We start from the raw sequence: 17051 nt of genomic DNA on the forward strand, positions 1-17051 counted from the left end.
TGCATACTTAATAATCTAGAAGCTGACAACTGTTTTGTCTCTGGAGGTTTTCTGGGCTTTTCTATTATTTGAGATTTTTCTTCAGCTATGGGCTGTAGCCCACCAGGCTCAGGCTTCTCTGTCCATGGGATTCTCCAGGCATGAGTACTGGAGTGGGTTGCCATTTCCTTCTCCAAGGGATCTTCCTGACACAGGGATCGAACCTGCGTCTCTTATGTCTCCCGCTTTGGCAGGTGGTTTTTCACCACTAGCACCCCCTGGGAAGCTGTCGTACCTCAACCACCAAATCAACAAGTAATTACTGGTAACCTGCTGTGTACCCAGCATTGTGCTAGACTTGTGAGACAGAGAAGATGGTTTGCTTAGTGTAAATTTTTTAGAGTCTAGTTGGTGAATGCCTGTACAGTTAATACAATCACAAGTTTATTTTTTAGAAAATAGAAAATATTTTAAAATTATAAATACAATTTATTTCTTGACAGTGAAAAGTGATATTATTATTTAAGAAGTCAGTAATAAAATCATAGTATCCATGTTGGGCCCTTTTGTGTTTTTCTGTGTATTAATGTTTTAGGTTTTTCTTTCTGTCCCTCCCCTTGGGCATGGGGTTTAGAACAGTGTCAGTGTTCATCAAGCCTCCTGCTCAGCCTTCCTAAGTTGCCCCAGCTGTCACGGTATGAGCTGCTTCCAGAGCTCAGGCAAGGCCAGCTGGATTTCTGCGGCATTACAGTATGGGCCTTTGTCTGCATGGCTGGATGTCATTTACCTTCAGAAACTGCTGAGTGCCCCAGTGCTGACTGGTTAATTCATGTTCCCCACGTAAACCTCATAATAACCAAATTGGTATCGATGCTTGTTTTATATCTGTAAGAAGACGCTTTTGAGAAGTTAACTTCTCCAAGGTCACGCAACCATTAAGTGCTGCAACCAAGATGGGAGAGTGAGCCATCTAATTGCATTTTTGTTATTTTTTTTTCCTGTTTTGATAAACTTGAAATACAAAGAAAACTATGAATATAAGAGTAAACCTGCATTTCTATCACCCTGGGTTAACAACTGCTAATACTCTATAGTATTTGTGTCTAATCTGCTTTTTCCCATGTTTCCCACATGCCTCCTTCAATCTTTCATAGTAACACCCACACTGCTTAGTGTGGAAGGTGTTCCTTTAAAAAACAGTTTTATAGCTGCTTCTAAAAATTCGCTGTTTCTTGTGTACAGTTTACAACTGTTTATCTAAATGGTATTATATTAGGTGTATATATAATGGTGTAATCATTCAACTTGTATTTTTACTCAACATTGTAATTTTGAGAACTGTTCACATGAATACACTATGTGCAAATCTAGTTCATTTCTTTTAACTGCCTTGTCGGATTCCACCGAAAGACACACAGGTTTTATCTATTATCTTTTGTTCATTGTTTAGTTGCTAAGTCATCCTTGTTGGTTTTTTGTTTTTCATTATTTTCTGTTTTATCTTATTATTCCTTTTGTTTTCTTAGTAGTAACATTGGAATTTTTTGAACTTCTTGTACTCAGATCATTTATTTTCAATCTGTTTTTTAACATAGTGAAAGTGAAAGTTGCTCAGTTGTGTCTGACTCTTTGTGACCCCATGGACTGTAGCCCACCAGGCTTCTCTATCCATGGAATGCCCCAGGCAAGAATTCTGGACTGGGTTGAAGTGAAGATTCTCTTCTCCAGGGATCAAACCTAGGTCTCCCACATTGCTGGCAGATTCTTTACCATCTGAGCCACTATGTTATCTGTTAATGCTGATGAAAGAAGACAGACTGAAAAAAGTCTGCATAACATATTATTTCATTTATGTGCTTTCTGGTAAAGACAAAACTATAGGGGTGAAAAAATCAGTTGTTGCCTGGGGATTGGGGGAAGAATTGATTACAAAGGAACACTAGTAGATTGTTGTGTTGGAACTGTTTGGTATCTTGATTGTGTTGGTGGTTACATGAGCATCAAAACTTACAGAATAGTACAATAAAAATGATGAACTTTATGTAAACTATATGCCAGTGAAAATATATCATATAGATACAAAAAATATATAATACTACTTTTTTTAAAAAAGTACATTATTTTTAAGTTAATTTTCCGTAAGGATTGTTTTAGTTATACCCAGTGCATTTTTATATGCATCACTTTTTTAAATGGGGAGGGAAAAATTTTATTTTCCTTGTTTTGAATTGTAATGTATTCAAGTATCCTGCTGCAGCTGCTACTAAGTCGCTTCAGTTGTGTCCGACTCTGCGCAACCCCATAGACAGCAGCCCACCAGTTTTCCCCGTCCCTGGGATTCTCCAGACAAGAACACTGGAGTGGGTTGCCATTTCCTTCTCCAATGCATGAAAGTGAAAAGTGAAAGTGAAGTCGCTCAATCGTGTCCGACTCTTAGCCAACCCATGGACTGCAGCCTACCAGGCTCCTCCGCCCATGGGACCCTCCAGGCAAGAGTACTGGAGTGGGGTGCCATTGCCTTCTCTGTTCAAGTATCCTAAGAATCAAAATAATATTTTAAATATGTATAAGTAATGATGTAATTTAACAATATAATATTACAATTACTAATTATAATGTTAGTGGTGGTGGTTTAGTCACTAAGTCATGTCTGACTCTTGGAACCCCATGGAGTGTAGCTCCTCTGTCCATGAGATTCTCCAGGCAAGAATACTGAAGTGGGTTGCCAGTTCCTTCTCCAGGGGATCTTCCCGACCTAGGAACTGAATCCAGGTCTCCTGCATTGCAGGCAGATTCTTTCCCAACTGAGCTATAAGGGAAGCCCCATAATATTAGTAATTAATTGTTACTAATACTACATTGTTACTTAGTAATATTGCATTGTTAATGTAAAAGTAATATCACAAAGTAATACAAAGTTGGATTGAGTAATCTAACCAAGTGATAGCAAGTAGTGTAACGAAGTAATACAAAAAGGAGTGCGCTCACCTTTCTTTCTTCTCTACCCTGTTCCTCTCTGTTCTCTACCCTGCTCCTCTCTGTGTCTTGACTTTGTTTTTCTTATGTACATACAAATGTTTGCTTTCTTTCTTCTTCCTTTCTAACACAAAAGTTAACACATTATAAACATTGTGCTATACTTCTTCACTTACATATGTTCCGTGTCAGTACTTGGGCTTCCCAGGTTGTTCAGTGGTAAAGAATCCACCTGCCAGTGGAGGAGCCACAGAAGACACAGGTTCGATTCTTGGGTTGGGAAGATGCCCTGAAGGAGGAAATGGCAGCCCACTCCAGTGTTCTTGCCTGGAGAATCCCATTGACAGGAGCCCGGTGGGTTACAGTCCAAAGAGTCTCAGAGTCAGACACAACTGAGCACAAGCATGTGCAGACAGGATATTGAATATAGTTCTCTGTTATGTAGTAAGCCCTTGTTGTTTATCTGCTTTACATATAGTTGTTTGTATCTACCAATCCCAAACTCCTCATTTATCTCATATCCCTCTTCCTCTTTGGTAACCCTAAGTTTGTTTTCTATGTCTGTGAGTCTGTTTCTGTTTTGTAAATAAGTTAATTTGTATCTTCTTTGAGATTCCACATATAAATAATGCCATATGGTATTTGTATTTCTCTGACTTCACTTAGTGTGATAATCTCTAGGTCCATTCAGGTTGCTGTAGTTAGCATTATTTTATTCTTTTTTACGGCTGATAATTTTCCACGTTTTTTTTAATTCATTCATCTTTTGGTGGACATTTAGTTTGCTTCCATGTCTTGGCTATTGTAAGTGCTGTTATAAACACTGGGCTTCAGGTATCATTTCAAATTAGAGTTTTTTCTGGGTCTATGCCAAGGAGTAAAGCTGCTGGATCATAGTGTAACTCTATTTTTAGTTTTGTGAGGAACCTCCATGCTGCTTTCTATAGTGGCTGTACCAATTTGCATTCCCACCAACAGTGTTGATTCCCTTTTCTCTACACCTCTTCAGCATTTGTTATGTATAGACTTTTTAATGACCTGTTGAAGTGATACCTAATTGTAGTGTTGATTTGCAGTTCTCTAATAATTAGCAAAATTGAACATCTTTTCATGTGCCTATTGGCCATCTGTGTGTTTTCATTAGAGAAATGTCTATTTCAGTTCAGTTCAGTTCAGTTGTTCAGTCGTGTCTGACTCTTTGCGACCCCATGAATCGCAGCACAGCAGGCCTCCCTGTCCATCACCATCTCCCAGAGTTCACTCAGACTGACGTCCATCGAGCCCATGATGCCATCCAGCCATCTCATCTTCGGTCGTCCCCTTCCCCTCCTGCCCTCAGTCCCTCCCAGCATCAGAGTCTTTTCCAATGAGTCAGCTCTTCAAATGAGGTGGCCAAAGTACTGGAGTTTCAGCTTTAGCATCATTCCTTCCAAAGAAATCCCAGGGTTGATCTCCTTCAGAATGGACTGGTTGGATCTGCTTGCAGTCCAAGGGACTCTCAAGAGTCTTCTCCAACACCACAGTTCAAAAGCATCAATTCTCCGGCACTCAGCTTTCTTCATAGTCCAACTCTCACATCCATACATGACCGCAGGAAAAACCATAACCTTGACTAGACGGACCTTAGTTGGCAAAGTAATGTCTCTGCTTTTGAATATACTATCTAGGTTGGTCATAACTTTTCTTCCAAGGAGTATGCATCTTTTAATTTCATTGCTGCAATCACCATCTGCAGTGATTTTGGAGCCCCCAAAAATAAAGTCTGACACTGTTTCCCCTGTTTCCCTATCTATTGCCCATGAAGTGATGGGACCAGATGCCATGATCTTCATTTTCTGAATGTTCAGCTTTAAGCCAACTTTTTCGTTCTCCTCTTTCACTTTCATCAAGAGGCTTTTTAGCTCCTCTTCACTTTCTGCCATAAGGATGGTGTCATCTGCATATCTGAGGTTATTGATATTTCTCCCAGCAAATGTCTATTTAGGTCTGCCCATTTTTGGATTGGGTTTCCTTTTTCTGTTATTGAGTTGTGTGAGCAGTTTGTGTATTTTGGAAATTAAGCCCTTGTCAGTTGCATCATTTGCAAATATCTTTCCCAGACTTGGGTTTGTCTTTGCATTTTGTTTACAGTTTCCTTTCTTTGCAAAAACTTGTAAGTTTAATTAGATCCCATTCGTTTATTTTTGTTTTTATTTCTTTTGCCTTAGGAGATAGACCTAAGAAAATATCGCTACAGTTTATGTTAGAGACTGTGTTGCCAGTGTTCTCTTTTAGGAACTTTATTGTGTCATGTCTTGGGCTTCCCTTGTGGCTCAGCTGGGAAAGAATCCACTTGCAATGTGGGAGACCTGGGTTCAATCCCTGGGTTGGGAAGATCCCCTGGAGAAGGGAAAGGCTACCCACTCCAGTATTCTGGCCTGGAGAATTCCATAGATTACAGTCCATGGGGTTGCACAGAGTTGGACATGACTAAGCAACCTAACCTGCCTCTTGAGAAATCTGTATGCAGGCCAGGAAGCAACAGTTAGAACTGGACATGGAACAACAGACTGATTCCAAATAGGAAAAGGAGTACCTCAAGGCTGTATATTGTCACCCTGCTTATTTAACTTCTATGCAGAGTACATCATGAGAAACGCTGGGCTGGAGGAAGCACAAGCTGGAATCAGGATTGCCAGGAGAAATATCAATAACCTCAGATAGGCAGATGACACCACCCTTCTTTTATCAATGTCTTATAGTTCTCCACATGTAAGTCTTTAACCTTCTTGGTCAAAGTTTTTTTGTTTGTTTTTGATGCAATTTTAAAAGTTACACTGTCAGTGTAAAGAAATGCAGGTCTCCTACATTGCAGGCAGATCCTTTACCAACTGAGCCACCAGGGAAGCCCAGTATAAAGAAGTGCAGCAGATTTCTGTATGGTAATTTTGTATCCTGTTACTTTACTGAGTTTGTTTATCTAGTAGTTTTTGTGTGGAATCTTTAGGGTTTTCTATATAGAGAATCATGTCATCTGCCTATAATGGCAGTTTTACCTCTTCCCTTCTAATCTGGGGGCTTCCCTAGTGGCTCAGACGGTAAAGCATCTGTCTGCAATGCAGGAGATCCGGGTTCAATCCCTGGGTTGGGAAGATCCCCTGGAGAAGGAAATAGCAGCCCACTCCAGTATTCTTGCCTGGTAAATCCCATGGACCGCGGAGCCTGGTAGGTTACTGTCCATGGGGTTGCAAAGAGTCGGACATGACTGAGCGACTTCACTTTCACTTTCACTTTTGTCATCTAGGTACATTTTGTATCCTTTTCTCGTCTGACTGCGGTGGGTAGCACTTCCAATACTATGTTGAATAGAAGTGGTGAGACTGGGCATCCTTGTCTTATTACAGATGTTAGTGAGGGATGGCTTTTAGCTTTTCACTGTTGAGTATTATGTTGACTGTGGGCTTGTAATAAACAGTTTCTATTATATTGAGATGTGTTCCCTTAACACCCACTTTGATAAGAGTTTTTGTCATGAATGGATGTCGAATTTTATCAGATGCTTTTTCTGCATCTGTTGAAATGATTATGTGGTTTTCTCTTTTCTTTTGTTGATGTGGTGTATCACATTGATTGATTTGTGTACATTGAGCCATCCTTGTGACCTGGGGATAAATCCAATATGATTATATCATATGATCTTTTTCTTGGATTTGATTTGCTAATTTTTGTTGAGAATTTTTGCATCTGTATTCATCTAAGATATCAGCCTGTAATTTTCTTTTTTGGTATCATCTGGTTTTGGTATCAGGGTGATATGATGACTTAAGTTCTTCTTTATATGTTTGGTAGAATTCCCCAGTGAAGCCACCTCCATGTTCTGAATTCTTAAATAAAATGTTGTATAGCCTGTGTCAGTACTTTCTTTTTATAGCTGAATAGTATTCCATTATATGGATTCTCAGTTAACATTATCACACCTAACAAAATCAGTAATCCTTTTTGCATCACCTAATATCTTGATTGTCTTCAATTTCTCCAAGATCCAGTCTGGGATCATACATTGCAATTGTGTATATTCCCTTAATCTTCTTTACTGCAGAGTCATTCCTTGTTTTATGGGATTGACTAGCTGCAGACACCATGCTAGTTATCACAGAATACCCTACCTCCTGGGTTTATTTGAGTGTTTCCTTGTGGAGTTCTTAGCTTTTTCTTCTGGCCTCTGTATTTCATATAAATGTGATTAGATTCCTGTTAAACATTTTGGCTAGGATGTACACTTCATTGTATCTCATTGGGAAACATACGATATGTATTTTATTATTTATAATGCTGAGATTAATGACTGAATGAGAGTTTGATTCCTCCATTGTGAATTTTATCTTTTTTCGGTCCTTACAAGTAAGAAGTAATCTTTGTTGTATTACTTTGGTACCATACAATGTCTAGTTCTCTGTCAATCTTTTGTTTGATGATTAAAACACTGATTGATAATCATTGCCTTAATCAGTAATTTCATGAAATATTGCAACATAATAATTTTCTTATTCTGTCACTCTACCTACATTCATAATTGTCATTTTTCTATAAAGAAGAACTTTTCCTTTTTACTTGAAGCTATCTGCCTCTCCTGAACCATAGATCACTCTTTGAAAGCAAAACAACAATAATCAAAATTTACTTGTCTTCCCCCCAATAGTTTTTAAGGAAAGGGTTGATGTTATAGCTGCCTCCTTGAAATTGAAATCGCTGGCATTCAGTTGCAGGTATTTTGTAATTACCACTATGGTGTTGTGTTTAAGTTTATGGATTAAACAAAAGTTGGGTTTGTGAGAGTTTTGAGCTTCCAGACAGGTTTCTTTCTTTCTTTGTGTTTTTCAAATTATGTTTTTGTAATTAAAAATATATTATATATTATATTGCATTATATATTGTATATATATTATATATATATGAAAATAATACTGTGTTCAGACTGGGGCCTGTGTTAAATTGAATTTCAAATTTTAGAGACAGCTTATGTAACCTAATATGATCAGTTTTTTAATTAATGTTTTCATGTGGTCTTGAAAAGAATATTCCTGTTCTTTTTAATTGAATGAAAAGTCCTAAATCAAGACTATTAGTAATATTAATAATGTTATTTGAAACACTCATATCCCTATTTTTTGTCTGCTTGATCTATTAGCCATTTAGAGACTTTTGTTAAAAATCTATTAGGATTATAGATTTTTCCATTTGTACTCACACTTTTCAGGATTTATTTATATATTTTGAGCCTATGTTTCTATCTTTATGTAGCTTCATGATTGTTAAATTATCTTTTTGGATGGTTCCTTTTATTAGCAACAAAATCTCCTTGTCTCTTTTCTCAATTAATTTTTTTATTTTTAAAATCTGGTTTTGGCTGTGCTTTGTTGCTGTTTGGGGTTTTCTGTAGCTGTGGTGAGTGGGCTACGCTCCAGTTGCAGTGTGCAGGCTTCTCAGTGTGGGGGCTTTTCTTGTAAAGCACAGGCTCTAGGCTTGAGGGCTTCAGTAGTTGCAGTACATGGGCTCAGTAGTTGCGGCTCCCATGCTTTGGGAGCACAGACTCAGCAGTGGCTCACAAGTTCAGTTACTCTGTGGCTTGTGGGGTCTTCCTGGACCAGGGGTGGAACTCATGTCCCCTGCCTTGGCAGGCAGATTCTTTACCACTGAGCCACCAGGGAAGCCTGCCTTGTCTCTTTTAAATGCTGCTCATTTAAAATACATGATGTTAGTAAATAACTACAGCAGATTTCTGATGGTCATTTTCCTGATTTTTAAAAAATTTCCTAATTTTTAAATTTTTGTGTTGTTTTGTTTTAGGCATGTGTCTTATAAGCAGTATACAGCAGAATTTTAAGCCAATCTGAGAGTCTCTGTTTTTCAGTAAGTGAGTTTACATTTATATTTACTCTGATGATACATTTGAATTTAGTTTTGCTATTTTTTCTTATGCTTTTCTATTTGCCATGCATTTTCTCCGCTTTTTTTTCCCCCTCTTCTTCTGTCCTCTGTTGAACTATTAGCTTGCTTTGTTTCTTTTATTTCTTAATCTGTGTGGAAATGTATATGTTCCGTATCTGTTCTTTCAGTGGTCACTCTGAAGGTTAATATGCATTAAGTGAAACTTTCTTTACAGCAATCATGTCATTTTTATATAGTATTTTGGATTCACTAGTTAAATCACACCTAAAAGTACTTTTTGTGCTCTCTCTTTTACTCTGTGTATTTGTTAGTTTTCATTATCTTTCAATAATCTCCTTATTTACTTTTGTTTCTTGCATTCCTTTCCTTCCTCCTGAGTTCATTTTTCTTCATACTAAAATACGTTCCCTTGATACTTCTTTTAGCTAGAGTTTGTGTACTTTAAAGTCCTGATCTGTTTCAGAATGTTGTTATTTCATCTTCATTTCACCTGAACTCTCTAACATTCACCTGTAAATTATGTACAATAAAGCCAGTTGGCCCACAGTATAGGGTTATTGGGGGTAACTAATAATATTTGTTGAAACACTTTATACACTGTTTTGTATGTATATATAATGCTATTATTATTAGATAATATACCTCCTGAAAGTGAAAGTGTTAGTCGCTCGGTTGTGTCCAATTTTTTGAGACTTTATGGACTGTAGCCCACCAGGCTCCTCTGTCCATGGAATTCTCCAGGCAAAGTACTGGAGTGGTTGCCATTCTCCTCTCCAGGGGATCTTCCCAACTCAGGGATCGAACCCAAGTCTCTGGCATTGCAGGTGAATTCTTTACCATCTGAGTTACCAGGGAAGCCCAATATATCCTATTATATATTATAATATATATATATTATATCCTATTAGAGTTATATTAGAATTACTGTGTTTTGAATAGATTCTAAAAAGCATCACTTACTGTATTGAGATCATATTTACTAAGATAAAAGAGAATAATACCTACTAGAAATACCATGAAATGTACTTGCTCACACCTTGGGAGAAGAGCGGCTGGGATAAGATGAAATTAGGGGTCCTAACTAGAGCCAGAAATCCTGGAATGTGAAGTCAAGTGGGCCTTAGAAAGCATCACTACAAACAAAGCTAGTGGAGGGGATGGAATTCCAGTGGAGCTGTTTCAAATCCTGAAAGATGATGCTGTGAAAGTGCAGCACTCAATATGCCAGCAAATTTGGAAAATTCAGCAGTGGCCACAGGACTGGAAAAGGTCAGTTTTCATTCCAATCCCAAAGAAAGGCAATGCAAAAGAATGCTCAAACTACTGCACAATTGCACTCATCTCACACACTGGTAAAGTAATGCTCAAAATTCTCCAAGCCAGGCTTTAGCAATACGTGAACCGTGAACTCCCTAATGTTCAAGCTGGTTTTAGAAAAGGCAGAGGAACCAGAGATCAAATTGCCAGCATCCACTGGATCATCGAAAAAGCAAGAGAATTCCAGAAAAAACATCTATTTCTGCTTTATTGACTATGCCAAAGCCTTTGACTGTGTGGATCACAATAAACTGCTGAAAATTCTGAAAGAGATGGGAATACCAGACCACCTGACCTGCCTCTTGAGAAACCTATATGCAGCTCAGGAAGCAACAGTTAGAACTGGACATGGAACAACAGACTGATTCCAAATAGGAAAAGGAGTACGTCAAGGCTATATATTGTCACCCTGCTTATTTAACTTCTATGCAGAGTACAGCATGAGAAACACTGGGCTGGAGGAAGCACAAGCTGGAATCACAAATGCCAGGAGAAATATCAATAACCTCAGATATGCAGATGACACCACCCTTATGACAGAAGGTGAAGAGGAACTAAGAAGCCTCTTGATGAAAGTGAAAGTGGAGAGTGAAAAAGTTGGCTTAAAGCTCAACGTTCAGAAAATGAAGATCATGGCATCCAGTCCCATCCCTTCATGGGAAATAGATGGGGAAACAGTGGACACAGTGTCAGGCTTTATTTAGGGGGGCTCCAAAATCACTGCAGATGCTGACTGCAGCCGTGAAATTAAAAGACACTTACTCCTTGAAAGAAAAGTTATGACCAACCTAGAAAGCATATTGAAAAGCAGAGACATTACTTTGCCAACAAAGGTCCGTCTAGTCAAGGCTATGGTTTTTCCTGTGGTCATGTATGGATGTGAGAGTTGGACTGTGAAGAAAGCTGAGCGCTGAAGAATTGATGCTTTTGAAGTGTGGTGTTGGAGAAGACTCTTGAGAGTCCCTTGGACTTCAAGGAGATCCAACCAGTCCATTCTGAAGGAGATCAGCCCTGGGATTTCTTTGGAGGGAATGATGCTGAAGCTGAAACTCCAGTACTTTGGCCACCTCGTGTGAAGAGTTGACTCATTGGGAAAGACTCTGATGCTGGGAGCGATTGGGGGCAGGAGGAGAAGGGGACGACCGAGGATGAGATGGCTGGATGGCATCATTGACTCGACGGATGTGAGTCTGAGTGAACTCCGGGAGTTGGTGATGGACAGGGAGGCCTGGCGTGCTGCGATTCATGGGGTCGCAAAGAGTCAGACACGACTGAGCAACTGAACTGAACTGCCAACTTAGTGTTACTATCATTCAGTAAAACTTTGAGACATGCAAGCGTGAAGTGCAGTTTTTTTACTTTGTTTTTATCTGTTTACAAAGACAATGCACAAATAGTGTAAAATTCAAATGATAAGAAAAGAAGAGGAAAGAAAGAAATCTTTCCAGAAATCCCACAGAATTAAAACTGTTGACATATTGAAACACATCCTTCTAGAACACATCTTCCTCTGCATGTGTAGCTATATGGATTTATAGAGACTTGCCTTTTCATCTTTCAAAAGGAATCATACTATATTTGCAGTTTTGCTACTGCATTTCTCACTTAGTGATTATCAAGGGAATATAAATGAACATCATTGTATATAGCATTGAATAAATGTATAGTGTCGAGAAGATTTGGAAGAGGGCATGGCAACCCATGCCAGTATTAATACCTGGAGAATCTCATGGACAGAGGAGCCTGGCAGGCTACAGTCCATAGGGTCACAAAGAGTTGGACACCACTGAAGCAACATAGCATGCACATACTATTGTATGGATGTGTCATCATTTTATTTAATCAATTCCGTATTGTGAGGCTTTAAAATTATTTTTATTTTATAAAGTACGCACAGTTGCCTGAAAATGTCTTTAAGATAAATTGCTTGCAGTGGTATTAGTCAAAGAGTGTGCACATTCACGTTTTTTATACATATTTAATTTTTCTCTCCAGAAGGTGTCCAAGAATGCCTCTTTTCCTCACATAAACTGAGTATTGTCATTTTTTCCCTTTATGTTTCCAGTTTGAGGTTTTTATCAATAGCTCTGCTTATTATCATTTGAGTATCTTACTGAGTGAGGTTTGAGTATCTTTTCTTGTTTTATTGATCTTTTGTAATTATTTTGAAAATTTTCCTTTTGGCCATTTATTATCTTTTTGCATTTATCCATTGCTTGTTAAACTATGTGGACCTTTTTCTTATTTGGCTTATAAATTATTTACTATAAATACCCTGTTTTGTTTTTTTTTTTAATCTTTCAACTTTGTGCTTTTTATTATGTTACTGTTTTTTGTGTTTTTTTTTGGTTTTCAACCTTGTTCAAGAATTTTTTGACATTTTTATTTGATCAAAATTTCCTTTATGAGTTCTGGGTTGTTTCCTTACGTGGGATAACTGAAAGTTCTTACCCACTTCAAAAGTATTAGAATGTTCACTCATATTTTGTTTTAACGCTCTTACCAGTTTATTTCTCTCCCATTTAGAATCTTTAACTCATCTGGAGTGGTTTTGGTATAAGGATATATATATATATATATATATATATATCACTACCTTCCTGTTTTTCACATTCTGTTCTGCGTTTTAAACTTGACTGAGGAAAATGAAGCTACATTGAGCATCCTGAATCGTGGCAGGAAGTGAGATGTGGTGCATAGTTTTCAGTTTACTAATGTGTCTTGGGTATTTGTGAGCAGAATCGGAGGTTCAAAGGGGGAAAGAGTGGATTGGGGAGAAGTTGACAGTCTCATGTCTGGGTTACCTTATATGTACGTGTGTGAAAAAGGATTAAAGAGAGGTTACAAGCAAAGTGTCTTTTAGAAGTTTAGTGTCTGTTAGCAGTTTCACTGCTTTTAGTGACCCTGAGTTCTTTATCAGGGCAAGTGGAACTGGGGTAGGATGACATGAGACACCAGCTGACGTGAGGACTTAGAGGCTTTGTGTCTTGAATACCGAGTGGCCTTCATGATGAATCCATGAACTTTCTGAATTCTGTGAACTGGTAGGGTTTTCTTTAACTACTTTTTCAGCATATGTTTCACTTTAGAAAGAAATTAGAATAGGGAAGGGGGTTCCCTTTCCATCTCTGACCTCTGATCCCCTGACCCATAAGTAAATGCTTGTTACGCTTCTTATATATCTTACAGAAATTCCAAGCATTGTTTTGACTGCTACTTGCTATCAAATGCTCAGTTATTGACATTGAAGGTCTTTCACTCAGAAGAGAAAAATCAAGAAAGAAGGTAAGAAATAGAAATCTGTTTATGGCTTTGAAACATACATTTCTTCAAGTTAAGAAGAATTCATCAAGATAATTTCTTTAGAACAATCCCTTTCAACAATAAAAATCAATTTAATGAACATAAACAGGAAGAAACAGATGCCAAGGGTGGGATATGGCTCATGATGACAGCCTCTGTTTGTTGTGTACCTGACACTGGCCAGATGCTTTGCACACACTGTCACTAATTCACACCATATTGACATCTTCAGTGCAGAGATGAAGAAACTGGGGCTTCTAGAGAGAAATAACATGCCCCAAGCTTGCCCTGGTTGGTAAAGAATAGAGCTGGGTTTGGACTCTAGTCTTCACCTTTGGAGCCACCTGTGTTGTGGGTAACCTACAGTCTGTTCCAGCCAGTCCTGAAAGACCTTCCCCCCACTCTTGGATTAGACCATTCCTTTTCTTTTTTCTGCTATTTTGTTCATAGGCCCATAAGGAATAGATGTATAACACAGACACAATTTCACATTTGTGAACTATGGCTTGTAGAAGGCATATAGGATAACTTTTATAATAATATTTGCTGTTTTGAATTTTTCCCATTATTGAAGAGTATCTGGGCCTCCATTACTGTGTGTGCATTACTCAGGATCCTTCTATTTGTCTGTAATTTGTTATAATGTGTTGATTCATTAGAATGAGATGTAAAATTGCCATTTGATAACTGTTGTGATTAATGTACAGGCATCTGGCTGAGATTAGATGGTGCTTGCCCCCTAGGGTTATGCTGTGTCTAGTGGGCAGGTGAGGGAAAAGAGCAAGAAGATATTAATTTCTTCTATAATTCTCACTCACGGTCTGTTCTGTTTCAGGTTTCTCTGGGAACTGGCTGGGTAAGACTATTAATGGGGAGAAGGAAGGATGGGGGTGGGATGGGCAGACCTATATTTTATCCTTCAGTTCAGTTCAGTCGCTCAGTTGTGTACGACTCTGCGACCCCATGAATCTCAGCACACCAGGCCTCCTGTCCATCACCAGCTCTTGCAGTTCACTCAGACTCACATCTGTCGAGTCAGTGATGCCATCCAGCCATCTCATCCTCGGTCGTCCCCTTCTCCTCTTGCCCCCAATCCCTCCTAGCATCAGAGTCTTTTCCAATGAGTCAACTCTTCACATGAGGTGGCCAAAGTACTGGAGTTTCAGCTTCAGCATCATTCCTTCCAAAGAAATCCCAGGGCTGATCTCCTTCAGAATGGATTGGTTGGATCTCCTTGCAGTCCAAGGGACTCTCAAGAGTCTTCTCCAACACCACAGTTCAAAAGCATTAATTCTTCAGCCTTCAGCCTTCTTCACAGTCTAACTCTCACATCCATACATGACCACAGGAAAAACCATAGCCTTGATTAGATGGACCTTAGTCGGCAAAGTAATGTCTCTGCTTTTGAATATGCTATCTAGGTTGGTCATAACTTTTCTTCCAAGGAGTAAGCATCTTTTAATTTCATTGCTGCAGTCAGCATCTGCAGTGATTTTGGAGCCCCAAAAAATAAAGTCTGACACTGTTTCCACTGTCTCCCCATCTATTTCCCATGAAGTGATGGGACCAGATGCCATGATCTTCGTTTTCTGAATGTTGAGCTTTAAACAGAAATGTCATATCAAACAAGTCATTGTTCATTGCACTTCTACTGTAGGTCTGTCTCTGTCTTGTACTTTGTTGTTGTTCAGTAGTTAAGTCATATCTGATTCTTTGCTCATATGGACTGCAGCACACCAGGCTCCTTTCTCTTCCTTCATTATCTTCCCGACTTTGCTCAAATTCATGTCCATTGAGTCTGTGATGCTATCTAACCATCTCATCCTCTGCCGCCCTCTTTCCTTTTGCCTTCAAATTTTCTCAGCATCAGGGTCTTTTCCAATGAATCAGCTCTTCACATCAGGTGGCCCAAGTATTGGAGCTTCAGCTTCAGCATCAGTCCTTCCAATGAATATTCAGGTTTGATTTCCTTTGAGATTGATTGGCCTGATCTCCTTGCAGTCCAGGGAACTCTGAAGAGTCTTCTCCAGCCCCCATAATTTGAAAGCATCAATTCTTCAGCACTCAGCTTTTTTTATGGGCCAAATCTTATATCTGTACATGACTGCTGGAAAAACCATAGCTTTGACTATACAGACCTTTGTTGGCAAAGTAGTGTCTCTACTTTTTAATATGGTGTCTAGGTTTGTTATAGTTTTCCCTCCAAGGAGCAAGCGTTTTTTTATTTCATGGCTTCAGTCACCATCCACAGTGATTTTGGACCCCAAGAAAATAAAATCTGTCACTGCTTCTGCTTTTTCCCCTTCTATTTACTGTGAAGTGATGGGACCAGTTGCCACGATCTTAGTTTTTTTTCATGTTGAGTTTTAAGCAACTGTTTTGACGCTTGTCAAAAACATTCTTTGCCAATAAGGTCATAGGATATAAGTGGAAAGGCAAGACACATAAACAAACATGAAACCAAACTAGAGAGTTTGCCAAAGCATTCCACTGTACTGTGTGACTTACAATATAAAAAACATTAGAGATAGGAAAGATTATTGGCCATAAGTAGTCAGGGCAGCTAAGATATGGCCAGATGGAAAGGAGAAGGAGTCTTGAGATCTTGTCATTTTTATGTGTATTAAGAGACTAAAGAGGGGCTTCCCTGATAGCTCAGTTGATAAAGAATCTGCCTGCAATGCAGGAGATCCCGGTTTGATTCCTGGGTCAGGAAGATCCTCTGGAGAAGGGATAGGCTGCCCACTCCAGTATTCTTCGGCTTCCCTCGTGGCTCAGCTGGTAAAGAATCTGGCTGCAATGCTAGAGACCTGGGTTCAATCCCTGGGTTGGGAAGATCCTCTGGAGAAGGGAAAGGCTACCCACTCCAGTATTCTGGCCTGGAGAACTCCATGGGCTGTATAGTCCGTAGAGTCGCAAAGAGTCAGACACGACTGAGCAACTTGCTCTTTCACTTTCAACAGACAGAACTGTGTCCAAAGACCTAAGATAAACCCAAGGGTAGAGCCCTTGGTAAACCAGTCTTTCTAAGTAATGACATTAATGTATGCCCTCCACAGCAAATTCTGGGTTCCCAGGAGTCCTTCCCCCAGATAATTGCAGGTGAAAGGTCATCATCAAGAAGCTTCCTCAGCCTGCCCTTGGTGTTAGTTGATCTGTCTTAGTCTAAAGTCCCTTGGCACTTGACGTAAACAGTTTGTACTGCATTACTGTGACCTGTTGTCTTGGAATCTGTTCTCCCATTCCTTCTTCCTTTGGCCTCCTTAGTGCCTGGTGCAGCCTGTGGATGTAGAAGGTCTAATAACAGTCATGAATGCCTTTGGACTGAGGCCCATGATCTTGGCACCAGGAAAGCCCTGTGGGGTCCCGAACTGTAAACCAACTTCATCCTTGAGATCCAAAACAGAGCTGAGCTTGAGACTGTGAATGCACCATGTCTCCTAGCTCTGTTTTCTTGTCTCAGATGGAATTTCTGTGTTAACGCAAGAGTTCTAGGAGATTCCATCCCATCCTATGCAGGATTTCTGAACAGATTAGAATGGAAAACA

The 17051-nt window shown here is 39.2% G+C and overlaps 1 protein-coding gene across 24 annotated transcripts in view; it reads left to right on the forward strand.

Annotated features, from left to right (window-relative positions):
- B3GALNT1 (beta-1,3-N-acetylgalactosaminyltransferase 1 (Globoside blood group)) overlaps positions 1 to 17051 on the forward strand; it is a 31944-nt gene that overhangs the window by 10703 nt on the left and 4190 nt on the right. For 14 of the 24 annotated variants that reach the window (XR_011250770.1, XR_011250772.1, XR_011250769.1 and 11 more), the window contains exons 3-5: positions 8782 to 8844; positions 13390 to 13485; positions 14339 to 14359. The gene's annotated coding sequence lies outside the window, so the exon portion shown is untranslated. Of the gene's footprint in view, positions 1 to 5464; positions 5707 to 8781; positions 8849 to 13389; positions 13486 to 14338; positions 14360 to 17051 lie in introns of those variants that run through there. The other 10 variants (XR_011250773.1, XM_069561071.1, XM_069561109.1 and 7 more) reach the window with 6 other exon arrangements.

Source organism: Ovis canadensis, chromosome 1 (assembly GCF_042477335.2).
Source record: "Ovis canadensis isolate MfBH-ARS-UI-01 breed Bighorn chromosome 1, ARS-UI_OviCan_v2, whole genome shotgun sequence".
In the NCBI taxonomy this organism is placed as follows: domain Eukaryota; kingdom Metazoa; phylum Chordata; class Mammalia; order Artiodactyla; family Bovidae; genus Ovis; species Ovis canadensis.